This window comes from Mirounga leonina, unplaced genomic scaffold, assembly GCF_011800145.1.
Source record: "Mirounga leonina isolate KUSES-001 unplaced genomic scaffold, KU_Mleo_1.0 Mir_101283, whole genome shotgun sequence".
Lineage (NCBI taxonomy): Eukaryota > Metazoa > Chordata > Mammalia > Carnivora > Phocidae > Mirounga > Mirounga leonina.
The window spans coordinates 1,168,927-1,189,944 of NW_023270096.1; positions in this window are offsets into that span (position 1 = coordinate 1,168,927).

Genomic DNA, 21,018 nt, shown 5'->3' on the forward strand with positions numbered 1-21,018 from the left:
GAAGTTATAGAAACCCCATCAACAGGATTAGCTCAACTTCAGAAATAACAAAGGGTGGGTGGGGGTTCTGCATGAACACTGCGGGGGGGGGGGAACAGCACCAAGAACTGATAGTGGTAATTGTATTCATGGTAGTATCAAAGGGACAGAGAAAAAAAAAATAGATGATTCCGATCCTCGTTTTCACCCCTTCTTGGATGAAGAGATTTGAAGAAAGGAAGAATTCATTAAGTTTACCTGGTCTCCTTTGTAATATCTGTGTTCTTATCAAGTAACTTTCTGATTAATTTGGCTTCCAGAATAGATATTTCTGAGCAAGAGAGAATTTTTCAGCCAACATGAGCATTCCCAGTTGTTTAGGGGTTATATTTGCTCTGAAATTAACAAACGGACAAACAAACAAACTCCCTCTGTATTACATCTCGTCCCTGTGAATTTGAATTGCATAAGTCAGTACATGGAATACGGTCAAGTTAACTCTAGGTGTCTTCTCAAAAATGGGGGCTGGAGGTTGTCTGAAACCAAAACTTGTGTCTCATGGTGAGAGATCTCTGCTTTAGAAGTAAGTTCACATTTTTCAAAAGCATTTCTGTCTCACTCTGTAATGTCAAGGAACCAATCTCCTTATTTTTCACTTGGGAGCACTGAAGCCCAGAAAGGGAAAGAAACTTGCTTAAGTGGGTCAGTGGCAAAGCCAGAATATAAACCTATGTCATAGCTTTATCTTACCTCAGCTCTTGTCCTACGCCATTCTGTGTCTACATTCTGTAAACTCTTTCTTAGTTTTTAATACGGGATCAGGAATTCTGTGAATTCTAAGAAAAATAGTCATTAAATAAATTGAACACAGTTATTTTTCTAGTATCTACCCAAGGACTGAGGTCTATTTACAACTTTGTCTTTTGATTTTAGATGAGAGATTCTCTCCTTCCAGCTCCACCCCAGCTTTTCCACTTCTTTCTGATTTTCATTTCCTCCTTTTCCTTACCTAAGGTGACAGGAATGTAACCCTGATTGAAACTGTGTTTCTTATCAAATTTTATCCCAGTATGTTCATGGGAAGAAAGTAGAGGTTTAGAAGACAACTCAGTTGCTGTGCCATCCTATTCACCTCTAGACAGATCTTGATTCTAGATCTTTCACTGAGAGCCTACTGTGTGGTAAGTACAGAGCCTAAGAAAAGAAGAGACTCTTGCCATATGAAGAGATTTGGATTGGGGTAGGACTGGCGTTGGAGACTAAACATGTACGGAAATGATTTTTCAATGGGCCTTTTAATCAGATTTAACAAGAATTTATAGAAAGTCTGCTTCATAGTGGAACTTACTCTAGGATCTGAGAATCCCAAAACAAGTAAGTCAAGGCTAGTGCTTGGTAGAGCTCACCTTCTAGCCATGTAAACAGATAACCTAAATGCAATGTGATCAGTCCATAAATGAGGGATATACAAAGTACAAGAGACTTTGGGGGGGGCAGAAGAGGTTTCTCAGAGGAGGTTATAATTGAGCTGGGCTTGAAGAACAAACACCAAGTCTCTTGTCAAGATAGATATGAGAGGTCAAGGAAACTTTCTAGGTCCACAGAGAGGCATGTGGAAAGGTCAGAGGTGTATTAGAGTAAAAGATGTGTTGTATCGGGCGGCTGGGTGGCTCAGTTGGTTGGGCGACTGCCTTCGGCTCAGGTCATGATCCTGGAGTCCCAGGATCGAGTCCTGCATCGGACTCCCTGCTCAGCAGGGAGTCTGCTTCTCCCTCTGATCCTCCCCCCCCCATGCTCTCTCTCTCTGTCTCATTCTCTCTCTCAAATAAATGAGTAAAATCTTAAAAAAAAAAAAAAGATGTGTTGTATCTGGAATATAGGATAGGTGGAAAATGATGAAAACTTAGGTTACAGACAGATTGTGAAGGGTCCTGACTTCCTGACTGAGGAATTTTGAACTTTTAACTTCAGGAAATGGGAAGCCTCTGATCACTTTTTAAGCACTGGAATAACACCATTAGAACTGTATTGTTAAGAGATAATCCTGGCAATAAATACCAAATAAGGAGAAAGATGTTATTGACTGAAAATGAAGATTAAGTTTATATATTTTTTTTTATTTTCTTCTTAATCATTAGGGACAAGATCATTGTCCCTCTTAATATAGGCACTCTTGGAGCTGACCTCATTGCTTTCCATTCAGCCAACACTACCTAAACAGTAACTTACTCTGTGCCAAAAAAAAAAAAAATGGGGATGCAGAAATTAGTTTATACAGAGACCCTTGTCTTTAAGGGAACCCCTGGATATAATGATGGAAGAGTAAAGCATAAAATATCATGTTAAAAGGTAGTAAGTGTTATAATTAAAGTATTAATAAAAATACATAATGGGGGCCAAAGATGACTTATTTTTCTATCTTGGATTCCTTCCATGGAGATATAGATTCCCTCCAGGATGATGGGCAGGTTTGTTTGAGGAGTAAGTTTGAGGACATGAAGACTTAGACATTCAGGAAGATATGTTCAATATCAATTTAATCTTCTGTTCTAGATGTGGGGAAGATAGTGAACAAGCATGCAGACACACGTATGTATACACAAAGAAAAATACAGAGCTCTGGGAAACACTGATATGTAATGAGGAGCAAGAAAAGAAAGAGGAGCCCATGAAGAAAACCAAGAATGATCAGGAAGATATGTGAATTAGGAGAGTGGAGGTAAACATATTTAACAATTATCACTAAACACTACCCTGGACCAGGTTCTGAGTTAGGCACTAGGGAAGCAAATGAAGAAGGCAGTCACTGCTATGAGCGATGATCCTTTGGCAGGAAACTGATCTTTACATCTCATCTAAACCATGCTTGTGTAGCTTCTGATGATATAATTCAATCTGAAGAGGGAGGATATCCTCCAACCAGTTGATGACAGGGCTTTAAGAAAGAAGTAATGGCTAATAGGATCCAACAATACATTAAAAGGATCATCCACCACGACCAAGTGGGATTTATCCCCAGGATGCAAGGGTGGTTCAACATTCACAAATCAATCAATGTGATGGAACACATTAATAAGAGGAGGGAGAAGAACCATATGGTCCTCTCAATTGATGCAGAAAAAGCATTTGACAAAATACAGCATCCTTTCCTGATTAAAACTCTTCAGAGTATAGGGATAGAGGGAACATTCCTCAAGTTCATAAAATCCACCTATGAAAAACCCACAGTGAATATCATCTTCAGTGAGGGAAAAGCTGAGAGCTTTTCCCTGAAAACAGAACATGTCAAGGATGCCCACTCTCACCACTATTGTTCAACATACTACTAGAAGTCCTAGGAACAGCAATCAGACAACAAAAAGAAATAAAAGGTATTCAAATTGGCAAAGAAGTCAAACTCTCTCTTTTCACAGATGATATGATACTTTATGTGGAAAACCCAAAAGACTCCACCCCCAAATTACTAGAACTCATACAGCAATTCAGTAATGTGGCAGGATACAAAATCAATGCACAGAAATCAGTTGCTTTCTTTTACACTAACAATGCAACTGTAGAAAGAGAAATTAGAGAAACGATTCCATTTACAATAGCACCAAAAATGATAAGATACCTCGGAATAAACCTAACCAAAGAGGTAAAGGATCTATACTCTAGCAACTACAGAACACTCATGAAAGAAATTGAAGACACAAAAAGATGGAAAAATATTCCATGCTCATGGATCAGAAGAAATAACATTGTTAAAATGTCTATGCTACTCAGAGCAATCTATACATTCAATGCCATCCCAATCAAAATTCCAATGACATTTTTCAAAGTGCTGGAACAAACAATCCTAAAATTTGTATGGAATCAGAAAAGACCTCGAATCGCCAAGGAAATGTTGACAAAGAAAAACAAAGCTGGGGGCATCACGTTGTCCGATTTCAAGCTATATTACAAAGCTGTGATCACCAAGACAGCATGGTACTGGCACAAAAACAGACATATAGACCAATGGAACAGAATAGAGGACCCAGATATGGACCCTCAACTCTATGGTCAAATAATCTTTGACAAAGCAGGAAAAAAACATGCAATAAATGTTCAATTCAAACTCTTCAATAAATGGTGCTGGGAAAATTGGACAGCCACATGCTGAAGAATGAAACTCGACCATTCTCTAACACCATTCACAAAGATAAACTCAAAGTGGATGAAAGACCTCAGTATGAGACAGGAATCTATCAAAATCCTAGAGGAGAACATAGGCAATAACCTCTTTGATATCGGCCACAGCAACTTCTTTCAAGATACATCTCCAAAAGATAGTGAAACAAAAGCAAAAATGAACTTTTGGGACTTCATCAAGATAAAAAGCTTCTGCACAGCAAAGGAAACTGTCAACAAAACAAAGAGGCAACCCACAGAATGGGAGAAGATTTTTGCAAATGACACTACAGATAAAGGGCTGGTATCCAAGATCTATAAAGAACTTCTCAAATTCAACACCCAAAAAACAAATAATCAAGTCAAAAAGTGGGCAGAAGATATGAACAGACACTTCTCTGAAGAAGACATACAAATGGCTAACAGACACATGAAAAAATGTTCATCATCATTAGCCATCAGGGAAATCCAAATCAAAACCACACTGAGATACCACCTTACACCAGTTAGAATGGCAAAAATGGACAGGGCAAGAAACAACAAATGTTGGAGAGGTTGTGGAGAAAAGGGAACCCTCTTACATTGCTGGTGGGAATGCAAGTTGGTACAGCCACTTTGGAAAACAGTGTGGAGGTTCCTCAAAAATTTAAAAATAGAGCTACCCTATGACCCAGCAATTGCACTCCTGGGTATTTACCCCAAACACACAGATGTAGTGAAAAGAAGGGCCATATGCTCCCCAATGTTCATAGCAGCAATGTCCACAATATCCAAACTGTGGAAAGAGCCAAGATGCCCTTCAACAGATGAATGGTTAAAGAAGATGTGGTCCATATATACAATGGAATATTACTCAGCCATCAGAAAGGATGAATACCCAACTTTACATCAACATGGATGGCACTGGAGGAGATTTTGCTAAGTGAAATAAGTCAAGCAGAGAAAGTCAATTATCATATGGTTTCACTTATTTGTGGAACATAAGGAATAGCATGGAGGACACTAGGAGAAGGAAGGGAAAAATGGGAGGGGGGAATTGGAGGGAGAGATGAACCATAAGAGACTATGGACTCTGAGAAACAAACAGGGTTTTAGAGGGGAGGGGGGAGGGGGGATTGGTTAGCCCAGTGATGGGTATTAAGGAGGGCACATACTGCATGTAGCACTGGGTGTTACACGAAAACAATGGATCGTGGATCACCACATCAAAAACTAATGATGTATTGTATGGTGACTAACATAACATAATAAAATTAAAAAAAAAAGAAAGAAGTAATGGCCAACAGAATTATCTTTTGCAGAGACATTGAGGGAGATGAGGGCTAGTAAAGAGGCTTTTGACTTTGTTGATTAGGAGTTCATGGTAATTTGATGACACCAGATACCAGGGTCAGTGCAGAAATAGGAACAAATAAAAAAAACTAAGTTATGGTGGATTAGGAAGTTAAGAGTTTAGAAACTACTTTCCAAGAAGGTTGTATTCAATGTATTGAAGAAAGATGGGATAAACACTGGAAAGAGATTTTTGGGGGGGTTGGTTGTAACTTGACTATGTTTATAGGCTGAAAGATCAACAAATGAAGGACCAAATAGAATGACATTTGAAAAGAGGCCAAAGTTGATGAACTGTGTGAAAGTGGAGTAGTGGAAGTAGGTGGTGGAAGTGGTCCCAATCTCAGTTCTGAAATCCCTTTGCTTGGCTTAGGGGTCAAAATGGGAGGTTTAAAAGAGGCACCAGATCATAGAAGCTGAAGTATGCAACTCAGGGGAAAATGTTTGGAGGAGAAGTAGGATAAGGGGACAGGAAGTTGACTTAAACCACAACAGGCATGGTTCAGATGAGATGAGAAGATCAACTTCATACCAGAGGAGCATAACTCATGGCAAGAGAAGTGAGAGGATCTCTATATTTGCAATTCCCTAAAATTTACAATTATCCCTCTTCTTTGGAGTAAAAATTGATATGATCCAGCCTGGAGGTAGTGGGATATACTAAAATGATTCTTCCAAGTGTCATGCGGTATAGAAGAAAGTAGGAACATTAGTTTGAACTCCAGCTCAGTTGCTTAATGAGTGACTTGGAGTAATTTGAGCACTCTGGACTTCATTTTTCTCATCTGTGGAAGGGAAAAACAACTCCTAGAATAGTTAGAAAGATTACATGAGATGATGTGCATAAAATATCTAGCACCAGTGCCTGGGACATAATAGCCATTAGTTGACTGTTCGCTCTCATCCTTCACTTCCTTTTCCCCAGTCCTATCAACACAGTGTGCTGGAGTCCCCAGAGGTCTTGCCCTTTTCTTCACCATTTTTTTAAATATTTTATTTATTTATTCATGAGAGTCAGAGAGAGAGAGAGGCAGAGGCAGAGGGAGAAGCAGGCTCTCCGCGGAGCAGGGAGCCCGATGTGGGACTCGATCCCAGGACCCTGGGATCATGACCTGAGCTGAAGGCAGACGCTTAACCGACTGAGCCACCCAGGCGTCCCCCATTTTTGTTTTTAATAGATAATGAGAATACGGAAAAACCTGTGGATTCTGGTAATACATGCCACAATGTCCAAGAGCTGATCATCTCCTGGACAGAGTCAAGCTGACCAGAGAGGACTGCACAACACCCCTCCTCTTACTTCCACTACCAAGGATTGAGACAAATCAGGCAGCTTCCACGATGTCTTATAGCATCAGTGGGTCAGAGAAATGGGCATGATATTTAGTTAGAGACACTTTCAGGCTCTGAAACATATTTTTGATTTTCAGAGCTGAGAGTATCTGTTTCGCACTATTGAAAGCAGTAGCAGATCCCCCTACAAGTCCCATGGAGACTGGGTTCAGGCTCAGGTCCAGCTTCAAAGGGCCCTGGGGTGAAGGCTACCTATGGTGTCCTAAAGGAGGTCCAGAAAAATCCCCAGCCACATGAAAAAAGACATCCCTCACATTTTTGTTATTATTTTTACAGTCTAAATATCTTTCTTCACAAGTTAGGTAAAGATTTATATATATAAATATAAATAATATAAATATAAATATATATATACACGTGTGTGTTTATATTTATAAGTATATAAGTATATTTATTTACTGTATATTTATAAGTATATAAGTATATTAATATACTGTTTAGGGGCACCTGGTTGGCTCAGTCTGTTGTGTCTGCCTTTGGCTCAGGTCATGATCCCAGGTTCCTAGGATAAAACCCCACGTCAGGTTCCCTGCTCAGTGTGGAGTCTGCTTCTCCCTCTCCCTCTGCCACTCCCCCTACTCTGCTCTCTCTCTCTCAAATAAATAAATAAAATCTTTAGAAATACACTGTACCTCTGAAACAAATAATACATTATATGTTAAAAAAAAAAGATAGCAGGAAGGGAAAAATGAAGGGGGGAAATCGGAGGGCGAGACAAATCATGAGAGACTATGGACTCTGAGAAATAAACTGAGGATTCTAGAGGGGAGGGGGTGGGGGATGGGTTAGCGGGGTGATGGGCATTAAAGAGGGCACGTTCTGCATGGAGCACTGGGTGTTATATGCAAACAATGAATCATGGAACACTACATCAAAAACTAATGATGTAATGTATGGTGATTAACATAACATAATAAAATAAATAAATAAATAAAAATACGCTGTTTATAATAAAAATATATATTATATAACAAGTATTATTTGTAATACAACAAACAATATAATATATAATATAAATACATATGATATAATGAACTTTATATTAAAGAATCCAGACCCAGAGAATTTTATATAGTCTGGATCATCCTTTAGTTCTTAATTTTAGACAGTTTTGAAGAAAGACTTCCTTAAACTCTTATACCAGATTAGATTTACTGTTATTTTCTCTCATAACACCCTACATTTACCTTCCATAACACATTTTTATTGTGAGATTGTTTGGTGAGTGCCTCTTTCCCTCATTAGAACATGAGTTCCAGGAAGGCAAGGTGTTAGTCGTAGTATCTTTGGTATCTTTATCACCCAGGCCATTTGGAAAATTTATGAATGCAAGAAAAGAGCTCTTAAAGACCATCTAGTCTACCATCCTTATAAAGAAGAACAAAGAAGGGACTTTCCCAAGGTCATACAAAAAGGCATGGCATAGCTAGGTCTGAAACTCAGATCTCCTGATACTCTTTGTCTAGGTCTTTATTCAATGAATCTTCAACTCTGGTTAGTTCCAGGTCCCAGGTCATCAGGAACCAGTGCCAAGGGAAGACCATGGCATTCAGTATTTAGATGTCACCACATCTTCAGGCTTGTGCAACAGGAAGAACTGCTTTTCATCAATAAACATTTATCAAGCACCTACTATAAACAAGGCATATTACTAGTCATTAGGGATATTGTAAATAAGATAAAATCACAGGGGCGCCTGGGTGGCTCAGTTGGTTAAGTGACTGCCTTCAGCTCAGGTCATGATCCCAGGGTCCTGGGATCGAGTCCCGCATCGGGCTCCCTGCTCTGCTGGGAGCCTGCTTCTCCCTCTCCCACTCCCCCTGCTTGTGTTCCCTCTCTCGCTGTGTCTCTCTCTGTCAAATAAATAAATAAAATCTTAAAAAAAAAAAGATAAAATCACAGCCCTTATAAAGCTTGATGGAGGACGCTGGCAATAAACAAAAGTACAAAATTCTAGAAGCAAAGTCAAAAGGCAAATGATAAACTAGTGGAAATACTTGCAATTCTTATACAAAGGGAAATTTTCTCTAATATGTAAAGAACTCCCAAAATAAATTTAGGAAAAAAATAGCAAGTTAATAAAAAAGTTTGGGCATAATAGACATTGTTCTTGCTCTCATCGAGCTTGTAATCTCGTGGAATAATTCCTTTTTCTCTAAGGCTGAGGGAGTGGCTGGCCTGCATGGTTTTAAGGAACCAAAGGAAATATTGAGTGCTTGAGTAGCCCCTCTCATGTCTTTTTAGGGGCATTGCTAATAAAAGTCTGAATCTCAGCTCTGCCACTCACTAAATATGTGACTTGGAGGGAAATTGTTTAATGTCTTTGAGTTTCAGTGTCCCAATTTTTGATATGGGAATGATTCTTATTCTATAAGGTTGTTGAGAAGAATAAGTGATGTAATAGATATGATAATACTTAGTATAATAAGCACTAATAACCCTTTTCCCCTTCCATTTTCCATTTCTTATTCTTCCTAAAACTGAGAATAGAGGAGCAGTGCCCCTTATTGTGACAATACGTAGGTTTTTTTTTTCCTTTATTCTTTTTTTTTTCTTTTTTTTTTTTGCTTCTTTCCTTGTATTATCTAGTTTTGACAAAAAGCTCTTAGGTATATCACTTCCCTGAAATCCCATGAGGTACCTATTTCTTAGCTCAATTTTGAAATGAGGAAATTGATAATCAGAAATATTAGTAATTTACCCAATCCTCTACAGCTGGAAAGTGGTAAATTGGAATTCAAATCCAGGTCTTTGAACTGCACGCACAATGCTTTTGTCACTATAGCACAAGACCTCACATGACAACCTGAAATACCTGTCACCAGGCAAGAGTCCACTTGAGTATCTTTGATATTTTTTTATTATGTTATGTTAATCACCATACATTACATCATTAGTTTTTGATGTAGTGTTCCATGATTCCTTGTTTGCGTATATCACCCAGTGCTCCATGCAGAATGTGCCCTCTTTAATACCTATCACCAGGCTAACCCATCCTCCCACCCCTCTCCCCTCCAGAACCCTCAGTTTGTTTTTCAGAGTCCATAGTCTCTCATGGTTCATCTCCCCCTCCGATTTCCCCCCTTCATTCTTCCCCTCCTGCTATCTTCTTCTTCTTCTTCCTTTTTTTTTTAACATATAATGTATTATTTGTTTCAGAGGTACAGATCTGAGAATCAACAGTCTTGCACAATTCACAATGCTTACCAGAGCACATAACCTCCCCAGTGTCTATCACCCAGCCACCCCATCCCCCCCCCCCCCCACCACTCCAGCAACCCTCAGTTTGTTTCCTGAGATTAAGAATTCCTCATATCAGTGATGTCATATGATACATGTCTTTCTCTGTTTGACTTATTTCGCTCAGCATAATACCCTCCAGTTCCATCCACGTCATTGCAAATGGCAAGATCTCATTCCTTTTGATGGCTGCATAATATTCCATTGTATGTATATACCACACCTTCTTTATCCATTCATCTGTCGATGGACATCTTGGCTCTTTCCACAGTTTGGCTATTGTGGACATTGCTGCTATAAACATCGGGGTGCACGTACCCTTTCAGATCCCTACTTCTGTATCTTTTGGGTAAATACCAAGTAGTGCAATTGCTGGATCATAGGGTAGCTCTATTTTCAACTTTTTGAGGAACCTCCATACTGTTTTCCAGAGTGGCTGCACCAGCTTGCATTCCCAACAACAGTGTAGGAGGGTTCCCCTTTCTCCACATCCCCGCCAACATCTGTCATTTCCTGACTTGTTAATTTTAGCCATTCTGACTGGTGTGAGGTGGTATCTCATTGAGGTTTTGATTTGGATTTCCCTGATGCCAAGCGATATTGAACACTTATTCATGTGTCTGTTGGCCATTTGGATGTCTTCTTTGGAAAAATGTCTGTTCATGTCTTCTGCCCATTTCTTGATTGGATTCTTTGTTCTTTGGGTGTTGTGTTTGATGAGTTCTTTATAGATTTTGGATACTAGCCCTTTATCTGATATGTCATTTGCAAATATCTTCTCCCATTCTGTCGGTTGTCTTTTGGTTTTGTTGACTGTTTCTTTTGCTATGCAAAAGCTTTTTATCTTGATGAAGTCCCAATAGTTCATTTTTGCCCTTGCTTCCCTTGCCTTTGGCGATGTTTCTAGGAAGAAGTTGCTGCGGCGGAGGTCAAAGAGGTTGCTGTCTGTGTTCTCCTTTAGGATGTTGATGGACTCCGGTCTCACATTTAGGTCTTTCAACCATTTTGAGTCTATTTTTGAGTGTGGTGTAAGGAAATGGTCCAGTTTCATTCTTCTGCATGTGGCTGTCCAATTTTCCCAACACCATTTGTTGAAGAGTCTGTCTTTTTTCCATTGGACATTCTTTCCTGCTTTGTCGAAGATTAGTTGACCATAAAGTTGAAGGTCCATTTCTGGGCTCTATTCTGTTCCATTGATCTAGGTGTCTGTTTTTGTGCCAGTACCATGCCGTCTTGATGATGACAGCTTTGTAATAGAGCTAGAAGTCCGGAATTGTGATGCCGCCAGCTTTGCTTTTTTCCCCCAACATTCCTCTGGCTATGCGGGGTCTTTTCTGGTTCCATACAAATTTTAGGATTATTTGTTCCATTTCTTTGAAAAAAGTGGATTGTATTTTGATGGGGATTGCATTGAATGTGTAGTTTGCTCTAGGTAGCATTGACATCTTCACAATATTCATTCTTCCAATCCATGAGCATGGAACGTTTTCCATTTCTTTGTGTCTTCCTCAATTTCTTTCATGAGTATTTTATAGTTTTCTGAGTACAGATCCTTTGCCTCTTTGGTTAGATTTATTCCTAGGTATCTTATGGTTTGGGGTGCAATTGTAAATGGGATCGACTCCTTAATTTCTCTTTCTTCTGTCTTGTTGTTGGTGTATAAGAATGCCACTGATTTCTATGCATTGATTTTATATCCTGCCACTTTACTGAATTCCTGTATGAGTTCTAGCAGTTTTGGGGTGGACTCCTTTGGATTTTCCACATAAAGTATCATAGCATGTGCAAACAGTGAGAGATTGACTTCTTCTTAGCCGATTTGGATGCCTTTTATTTCTTTTTGTTGTCTGACTGGTGTGGTTAGGACTTCTAATACTATGTTGAATAGCAGTGGTGATAGTGGACATCCCTGCTGCGTTCCTGACCTTAGGGGGAAAGTTGAGAAAGATATTCGCCGTAGGTTTTTCATAGATGGCTTTTATGATATTGAGGTATGTACCCTCTATCCCTATACTCTGAAGAGTTTTGATCAAGAAAGATGCTGTACTTTGTCAAATGCTTTTTCTGCATCTATAGAGAGGATCACATGGTTCTTGTTCTTTTATTAATGTATTGTATCACCAAATTAATGATTGATTTGTGGATGTTGAGCCAACCTTGCAGCCCAGGGATAAATCCAAATTGGTCATGGTGAATAATCCTTTTAATGTACTGTTGGATCCTACTGGCTAGTATTTTGGTGAGAATTTTTGCATCCATGTTCATCAAGGATATTGGTCTGTAATTCTCCTTTTTGATGGGGTCTTTGTCTGGTTTGGGGATCAAGGTAATGGTGGCCTCATAAAACGAGTTTGGAAGTTTTCCTTCCATTTCTATTTTTTGGAACAGTTTCAAAAGAATAGGTAATAATTCTTCTTTAAATGTTTGGTAGAATTTCCCTGGGAAGCCATCTGGCCCTGGGCTTTTGTTTTTTAGGAGATTTTTGACTGCTACTTCAATTTCCTTAGTGGTTATAGGTCTCTTCAGGTTTTCTATTTCTTCCTGGTTCAGTTTTGGTAGTTGACACATCTCTAGGAATGCATCCATTTCTTCCAGATTATCCAATTTGTTGGCATATAGTTGCTCATAATATGTTCTTATAATTGTTTGATTTCTTTGGTGTTGGTTGTGATCTCTCCTCTTTCATTCATGATTTTGTTGATTTGGGTCCTTTCTCTTTTCTTTTTGATGAGTCTGGCCAGGGGTTTATCAATCTTGTAAATTCTTTCAAAGAACCAGCTCCTTGTTTCGTTGATCTGTGCTACTCTTCTTTTGGTTTCTATTTCATTGATTTCTGCTCTCTTCTTTATTATTTCTCTTCTCCTGCTGGGTTTAGGCTTTATTTGCTGTTCTCTCTCCAGCTCCTTTAGGTGTAGGGTTAAGTTGTGTATTTGAGACCTTTCTTGTTTCTTTTTTTTTTTTAATTTTATTTATTTATTTGAGACAGAGAGAATGAGAGACAGAGAGCATGAGAGGGAGGAGGGTCAGAGGGAGAAGCAGACTCCCCGCTGAGCAGGGAGCCCGATGCAGGACTCGATCCCAGGACTCCAGGATCATGACCTGAGCTGAAGGCAGTCGCCCAACCAACTGAGCCACCCAGGCGCCCCCCTTTCTTGTTTCTTGAGAAAGGCTTGTATTGCTATATACTTTCCTCTTAGGACTGCCTTTGCTGTATCCCAAAGATTTTGAACAGTTGTGTTTTCAATTTCATTTGTTTCCATGAATTTTTAAAATTCTTCTTTAATTTCCTGGTTGACCCATTCATTCATTAGTAGGATGCTCTTTAGCCTCCATGTATCTGAGTTCTTTCCGACTTTCCTCTTGTGATTGAGTTCTAGTTTCAAAGCATTGTGGTCTGAAAATAGGCAGGGAATGATCCCAAACTTCTGGTACTGTTTGAGCCTGATTTGTGACCTAGGATGTGATCTATTCTGGAGAATGTTCCGTGGGCACTAGAGAAGAATATGTATTCTGTTGCTTTGGGATGGAATGTTCTGAATATGTCTGTGAAGTCCATTTAGTCCAGTGTGTCATTTAAAGTCTTTATTTCCTTGTTGATCTTTTGCTTAGATGATCTGTCCATTTCAGTGAGGGGGGTGTTAAAGTCCCCCACTATTATTGTATTGTTGTCCATGTGTTTCTTTGCTTTTGTTATTAACTGCCTTATATAATTGGTTGCTCCCATGTTAGGGACATAGATATTTATATTTGTTAGATCTTCTTGTTGGATAGACCCTTTAAATAGGATATAGTGTCCTTCCTCATCTCTTATTACAGTCTTTGGTTGAAAATCTAATTTGTCTGATATAAGGATTGCCACCCCAGCTTTCTTTTGGTATCCATTAGCATGGTAAATGGTATTCCACCTATTCATGTTCAATCTGGCGGTGTCTTTGTGTCCAAAATGAGTCTCTTGCAGACAGCATATCAATGGGTCTTGTTTTTTAATCCAATCTGATACCATGTGTCTTTTGATTGGGGCATTTAGCCCATTTACATTCAGGGTAACTATTGAAAGGTATGAATTTGGGCGCCTGGGTGGCTCAGTTGGTTAAGCGACTGCCTTCAGCTCAGATCATGATCCTGGAGTCCTGGGATCAAGTCCCACATTGGGCTCCCTGCTCGGCGGGAGTCTGCTTCTCCCTCTGACCCTCCTCCCTCTCATGCTCTCTGTCTCTCATTCTCTCTGTCTCAAATAAATAAATAAAAAATCTTTTTTTAAAAAAAGGTATGAATTTAGTGCCATTGTATTGCCTGTAAGGTGACTGTTACTGTATATTGTCTGTGTTCCTTTCTGGTCTATGTTACTTTTAGGCTCTCTCTTTGCTTAGAGGACCCCTTTCAAGATTTCTTATAGGGCTGGTTTCGTGTTTGCAAATTCCTTTAGTTTTTGTTTGTCCTGGAAGTTTTTTCTCTCATTCTATTTTCAATGACAGCCTAGCTGGATATAGTATTCTCGGCTGCATATTTTTCTCATTTAGTGCTCTGAATATATCCTGCCAGTCCTTTCTGGCCTGCCAGGTCTCTGTGGATAGGTCTGTTGCCAATCCAATGTTTCTACCATCGTAGGTTACAGATCTCTTCTCCCAAGCTGCTTTCAGGATTTTCTCTTTGTCTCTGAAATTCGTAAGTTTTACTATTAGATGTCAGGGTGTTGACCTATTTTTATTGATTTTGAGAGGGGTTCTCCTGGATTTTGATGCCTGTTTCCTTCCCCAAATTAAGGAAGTTCTCTGCTCTAATTTTCTCCAATATACCTTCTGCCCCTCTCTCTCTTTCTTCTTCTTCTGGGATCCCAATTATCCTAATGTTGTTTCGTCTTATGGTATCACTTATCTCTCAAATTCTGCCCTCGTGATCCAGTAGTTGTTTATCTCTGTTTTTGTCAGCTTCTTTATTTTCCATCATTTGGTCTTCTATATCACTAATTCTCTCTTCTGCCTCATTTATCCTAGCAGTTAGAGCACCCATTTTTTATTGCACCTCATTAATGACATTTTTTTATTTTGACTTGGTTAGATTTTAGTTCTTTTTTTTTTCTCCAGAAAGGGTTTCTCTAATAACTTCCATGCTTTTTTCAAGCCCAGGTAGTATCTTTAAAATCATCATTCTGAACTCTAGTTCTGACATCGTACTAATGTCCATATTGAGTAGGTCCCTGGCAGTCAGCACTGCCTTTTGTTCTTTTTTCTGTCTTGTCCTTTTGTCCAGAGGAGAATAGATGAGTGAGAGAACAAAATGCTAACAGGGTAACAATGTCCCCAGAAAATATACTCTAAACAAATCAGAAAAGACCTGAAGCCAGGGGAAAAGAAAGGGAAAGAGAGAAAAAAGAAAAAGAAAAAGATAAGACCAAACAAAAACAGAACAAAACAAAACAAAAAAACAGTATATGATCAAATATGGTCAGGCTGATGCATAGATCAGTGCCACACACTAGAGTTTGAGTGTATTTTGGTCTGTTAGAAGAAAGTGCCTCCCCAAATTTTAAAGATAGAAAATCTTATATATGTACAAATATAAGGGTTAATACATTGAAGGTATGGAATATGACTGTAAAGATGAAAATTAGAAAATATTTTATAAAAGGAATTGAAAAGAAGTTGTTTGAAAAAAGAAAGAAGAGGATTTAAAAAGAAAAGAAAAGGAAAGAAGAAAAAAAAGGGAGAGAATGTGATCAAGCAGGAGACTAGAATAAAACCATAGGTTAGAGATTTAGGGTATATGTTGATCTGTTAGAAGAAACAGTATCTCAAAATTTTAAAGAGAGAACAACTTATATATATATGCCAAAAATAAGGGTAACTATTATGAAGGGATGGAATATGACTCTAAAAATGAAAAATAAAAATGTTTTCTTAAAAAAGAGAGTGATAAGATGTTGGTTGAAAAAGGGAAAAAGAAAAATCCAAAAAAAAAAAAGTTAAAAAAAAATTAACTTTGAAAGACTAAAGAATCATGGTAAAAAAGCCATGAATTCTATGTGCAGTATTCCCCTAGCGCTGGAGTTCTGCCATTCTCATTGATCAGTAAATTTGGTCTTGGCTCGCTATTCTTGCTGATCTTCTGGGGGTTCCCAAATATCTTTGCCAGAGGCGGAATTGCCCCACCCTTGCAGGGTCCGGGCTAAGTAATCTGCTCGGGTTTGCTCTCAGGAGCTTTTGTTCCCTGCAAACTTTCCCTTCAGCTTTGGAGGACGAGAGTGAAAATGGCGGCCTCCCAATCTCCACCCCAGGGGAGCCAAGAATTTGGGGCCCCACTCCTCAGTGCACCCCCAGAGAAAAGCAGTCAATCACTCCTGTCTCCCCGGTCTCCGACCGCACTCCATGCTCACCCGGTCTGTGACCGAGCATTTCTATCTCTGGCGCATGACCCCGTGTGGAGTTTCCAAACCCAGCAGATCCCTGCAGTGCACTCCTGCACCGCTCCTCCCGGGGGAGGAAGGGGAGCCTCCCCAGATCTGCCGCTTTTTAGGTCCCTGCTGGAGGAGCAGTGGCCCTACTGTGCCGCAGATCATGGTTTATGGCAACCCCGAGCTGAGAGCCCGCTCCTCAGCTCCGTCTCTGCAGCCAGCTTTTCCGCTCCGATACCTGGGAGCTCTGCTGCACTCAGGCACCCGCGGTCTTTTTATTTTTTTTTAAGATTTTATTTATTTATTTGTCTGAGAGAGAGAGAGAGCACAAGCAGGTGGAGCACAGGCAGAGGGAGAAGCAGGCTCCCCGCTGAGTAGGGAGCCCGATGTGGGTCTTGATCCCAGGACCCCAGGATCACGACCTGAGCCAAAGGCAGACACTTAATTGACTGAGCCACTCAGGTTTCCCAGGCACCCCCATCCTTTCTTGACTCCGAGGGTGGTCTCAGGACCACGAGGGTTCCACACCCCGCTTAGCCACTGGAGCGACGTCCCTCAGCAGAGCCGACTTCTAAAAGTTCCGATTTTGTGCTCCGTGGCTCTATCACTTGCCAGAAACAGCAGACAGAGGCCCCCTCCCCCGCCGTCTATCCTCCCGAACATCGCCTCAGATTCACTTCTCCGCACGTCCTACGTCCCAGAAAGTGGTCGCTTTTCTGTTCAGAGAGTTGTTGCTATTCTTTTCTTCGATCTCCTGTTGAGTTTGTAGGTGTTCAGAATGGTTTGATCCCTATCCAGCTGAATTCCTGGGACCAGACAAAATCCAGGTCTCCTACTCCTCCACCATCTTGCTCCGCTCCTCTCTTTGATATTTTTTTCCCACTTAACACAGTTGTGGCACTCCTCAACAGTGAGACATTTGACCATCTACATCATAACGGCTGCTTTTAGGTTAGAAAAGTTCAGTTTATACATTGGAGATTCTGAACTACCTATCGTCATACAAATTACAATGGTTGACACTCTTTAGATGAGCCTACAAAAACTGACATATGCAAATATAGGATGAGAACATTAAGGAAAAGTGTTATGGTAACTAACCCTAGAGAGAAGTATGTAAGAATTAACTGCCTCCTAAATCAGTGCTAAACCAAGTTCTAGCATCCTAGTTCTAGAAGATGTTTAGTTGTAGAGTAAGCCCAAGGGTTTGGCCCTTTATCCTCCCCAAATGCACTATTTTTGTCCTTCCTTTTACCAGAGGATATACTAGGAAGATGAAAACGGTTTGTGTGTGTAATATCAAAGACAATAGGGGAACCCATCCCATTTTGAATCAAAGAATATATATTTTAAAGAAATGCAACTTTGTTCCTTCCAAATATCACGTTAGTTCGTCCTTCCTCCCTTCCCCATCCATTCAAAACTGTTGCCTAAAAGTTCATTTTTGCTTTTGTTTCCCTTGCCTTTAGAGCTGTGCCTTGAAAGAAGTTGCTGTGACCAATGTTGAAGAGGCCACTGCCTATGTTCTTCTCTAGGATTTTGATGGATTCTTGTCTCACATTGAAGTCTTTCATACATTTTGAGTTTATCTTTGTGTATGGTGTGATAGAATGGTCTAGTTTCATTCTTCTGCATGTGGCTGTCCAGTTTTCCCAGCACCGTTTATTGAAGAGACTGTCTTTTTTCCACTGGATATTTTTTCCTGATTTGTTGAAGATTAATTGACCATAGAGTTGAGGGTCCATTTTTGGGGTCTCTATTCTGTTCCATTGATCTATGTGTCTGTTTTTTACTTCGTCAAGATAAAAAGCTTCTGCACAGCAAAGGAAACAGTCAACAAAACTAAAAGGCAACCCACGAATGGGAGAAAATATTTGCAAATGGCATATCAGATAAAGGGCTGGTATCCAAGATGTATAAAGAACTTATCAAACTCAACACCCAAAAAACAAATAATCCAGTCATGAAATGGGCAGAAGACATGAACAGACACTTGCCCAAAGAAGACATACAAATGGCTAACAGACTCATGAAAAAATGCTCAATGTGGGCGCTTCAGTGGCTCTGTCATTAAGCTTCTGCCTTTGGCTCAGGGCATGGTCCCAGGGTCCCAGGGTTCCAGGATTGAGTCCCACATCAGGCTTCCTATTCGGCGGGAAGCCTACTTCTCCCTCTCCCACTCCCCCTGCTTGTGTTCCCTCTCTTGCTGTGTCTCTCTCTGTCAAATAAATAAAATCCTTTTTAAAAAGGCTCAATAAGTCAAACAGAGAAAGACATGTATCATATGACCTCACTGATATGAGGAATTCTTAATCGCAGGAAACAAACTGAGGGTTGCTGGAGTGGGGGGTGGAGTGGGAGGGATGGGGTGACTGGGTGATAGACACTGGGGAGGGTATGTACTCTGGTAAGTGCTGTGAATTGTGCAAGACTGTTAAATCTCAGATCTGTACCTCTGAAACAAATAATGCAATATATGTTAAGGAAAAAGAAGAAGAAGAAGAAGAAGAAGAAGAAGAAGAAGAAGAAGAAGAAGAAGAAGAAGAAGAAGAAGAAGAAGAAGAAGAAGAAGAAGAAGAAGGAGAAGAAGGAGAAGAAGGTAGCAGGAGGGGAAGAATGAAGCGGGGGAAATCAGAGGGGTAGACAAACCATGAGAGACGATGGACTCTGAAAAACAAACTGAGGGTTCTAGAGGGGAGAGGGGTGGGAGAATGGGTTAGCCTGGTAATGGGTATTGAGGAGGGCACATTCTGCATGGAGCACTGGGTGTTATGCACAATGAATCATGGAACACTACATCTAAAACTAATGATGCAATGTATGGGGATTAACATAAGAATAAAAAAAAAGGCTCAACATCACTAGCCATCAAGGAAATACAAATCAAAACCACAATGAGATACCACCTTACACCAGTTAGAATGGCTAAAATTAACAAGACAGGGAACAACAAATGTTGGTGAGGATGTGGAGAAAGGGGAACCCTCTTACACTGTTGGTGGGAATGCAAGCTGGTATAGCCACTCTGGAAAACAGTATGGAGGTTCCTCAAGATGTTAAAAATACAGCTACCCTCTGACCCAGCAATTGCACTACTAGACCTTTACCCCAAAGATACAGATGTAGTGAAAAGAAGGGGCACATGCACTCCAATGTTCATAGCAGCAATGTCCACAATAGCCAAACTGTGGAAGGAGCCGAGATGCACTTCAACAGATGAATGGATAAAGAAGATGTGGTTCATATATACAAAGGAATATTACTCAGTCATGACAAAGAATGAATACCTACCATTTGCATCAACATGGATGGAACTGGAGGGGATTATAAGTGAAATAAGTCAAGCAGAGAAAGACAATTATCATATGGTTTCACTCCTATGTGGAACATAAGGAATAGTGCAAAGGGCCATAGGGGAAGGGAGGGAAAACTGAATGGGAAAAAATCAAATATTTTTCTCACAAACCATGAAAGACTCTGGACTCTGGGAAACAAACTGAGAGTTAAAGAAGGGAGGGGCTGGGGGAATGGGGTAACCAGGTGATGGATATTAAGGTGGGCATGTGTTGTGATGAGCACTGGGTGTTATACACAACTAATGAATTGTTGATCACTACATCAAAAACTAACATGTACTAGTTGGCTAACTGAACATAACAAAAAAGAAAAAAAAAACTGTTGCCTATGGATTTTTCCCTTAGGTGGACAATTCTAGAAAATAGATGGGGATGGTTGGCAAGGGCACTCCAATTATTTCTGTCATAGATGGAAACTTCTGAAGGACTCTGGGAGTAAGGTACAGGGAGTTAAGAGTGGAACCAGTTTGTTTTTCTAAGTCTTTAAACAACTTTCTGGGACTCCTATCTTATTTATTTCATTTATTTTTATTTCTAAGAAGTTAAGCAAAGATCAGCTTCAGCTCAGCCTGCCTAATGATCATAAATTGGAAATTGAGTTATTTTCTGGATAAAACTGCCCTTGTAGACTATGATGATAGCTGGTCTGAATTTCATATTTGTTAGCCAGAACCATATTATATATTTTTGTAGATTGCTTCAAAACCCCTACCCTTCATAAATTGTTGCATGGTATTTCAATCCTGCCTCTGCCATTTACTAGCTGTTTAACTTAGGCAAGTAACAGCTCCTCATCTGTTAAAGGGAGATAATTATAGTATCTTCCTCATAAAGTAATTGTGATCAAATTGCATAAACAAATACATGTAAAGGCCTCGAGATAGTGCCTGTTACTTAGGAAGTTCATGCAGTGTGATGATGATGACGATGATGATGATTATACAAAATTAACCTCTTTGTAGGTCCAAGAACTTTGTCTGGTTTCTCCCAGAACACATTTGTTGGATAGGACTTTGGGCTTCTATTACTCTAGGACATCTGTAGATACTAAAAGATATTCTTAGGCTAATATTTACTTTGTTACATAAGTCGTCCCTCATTCACACAAGCTCACCATGTTCTTTCCCATCTCTGCGTGTTTATACTTATGTTCTCTCCTCTGCCTGGAAGACTTCTCTCACTACTGATCTTATTATACTTTATGTTGGCTAACTG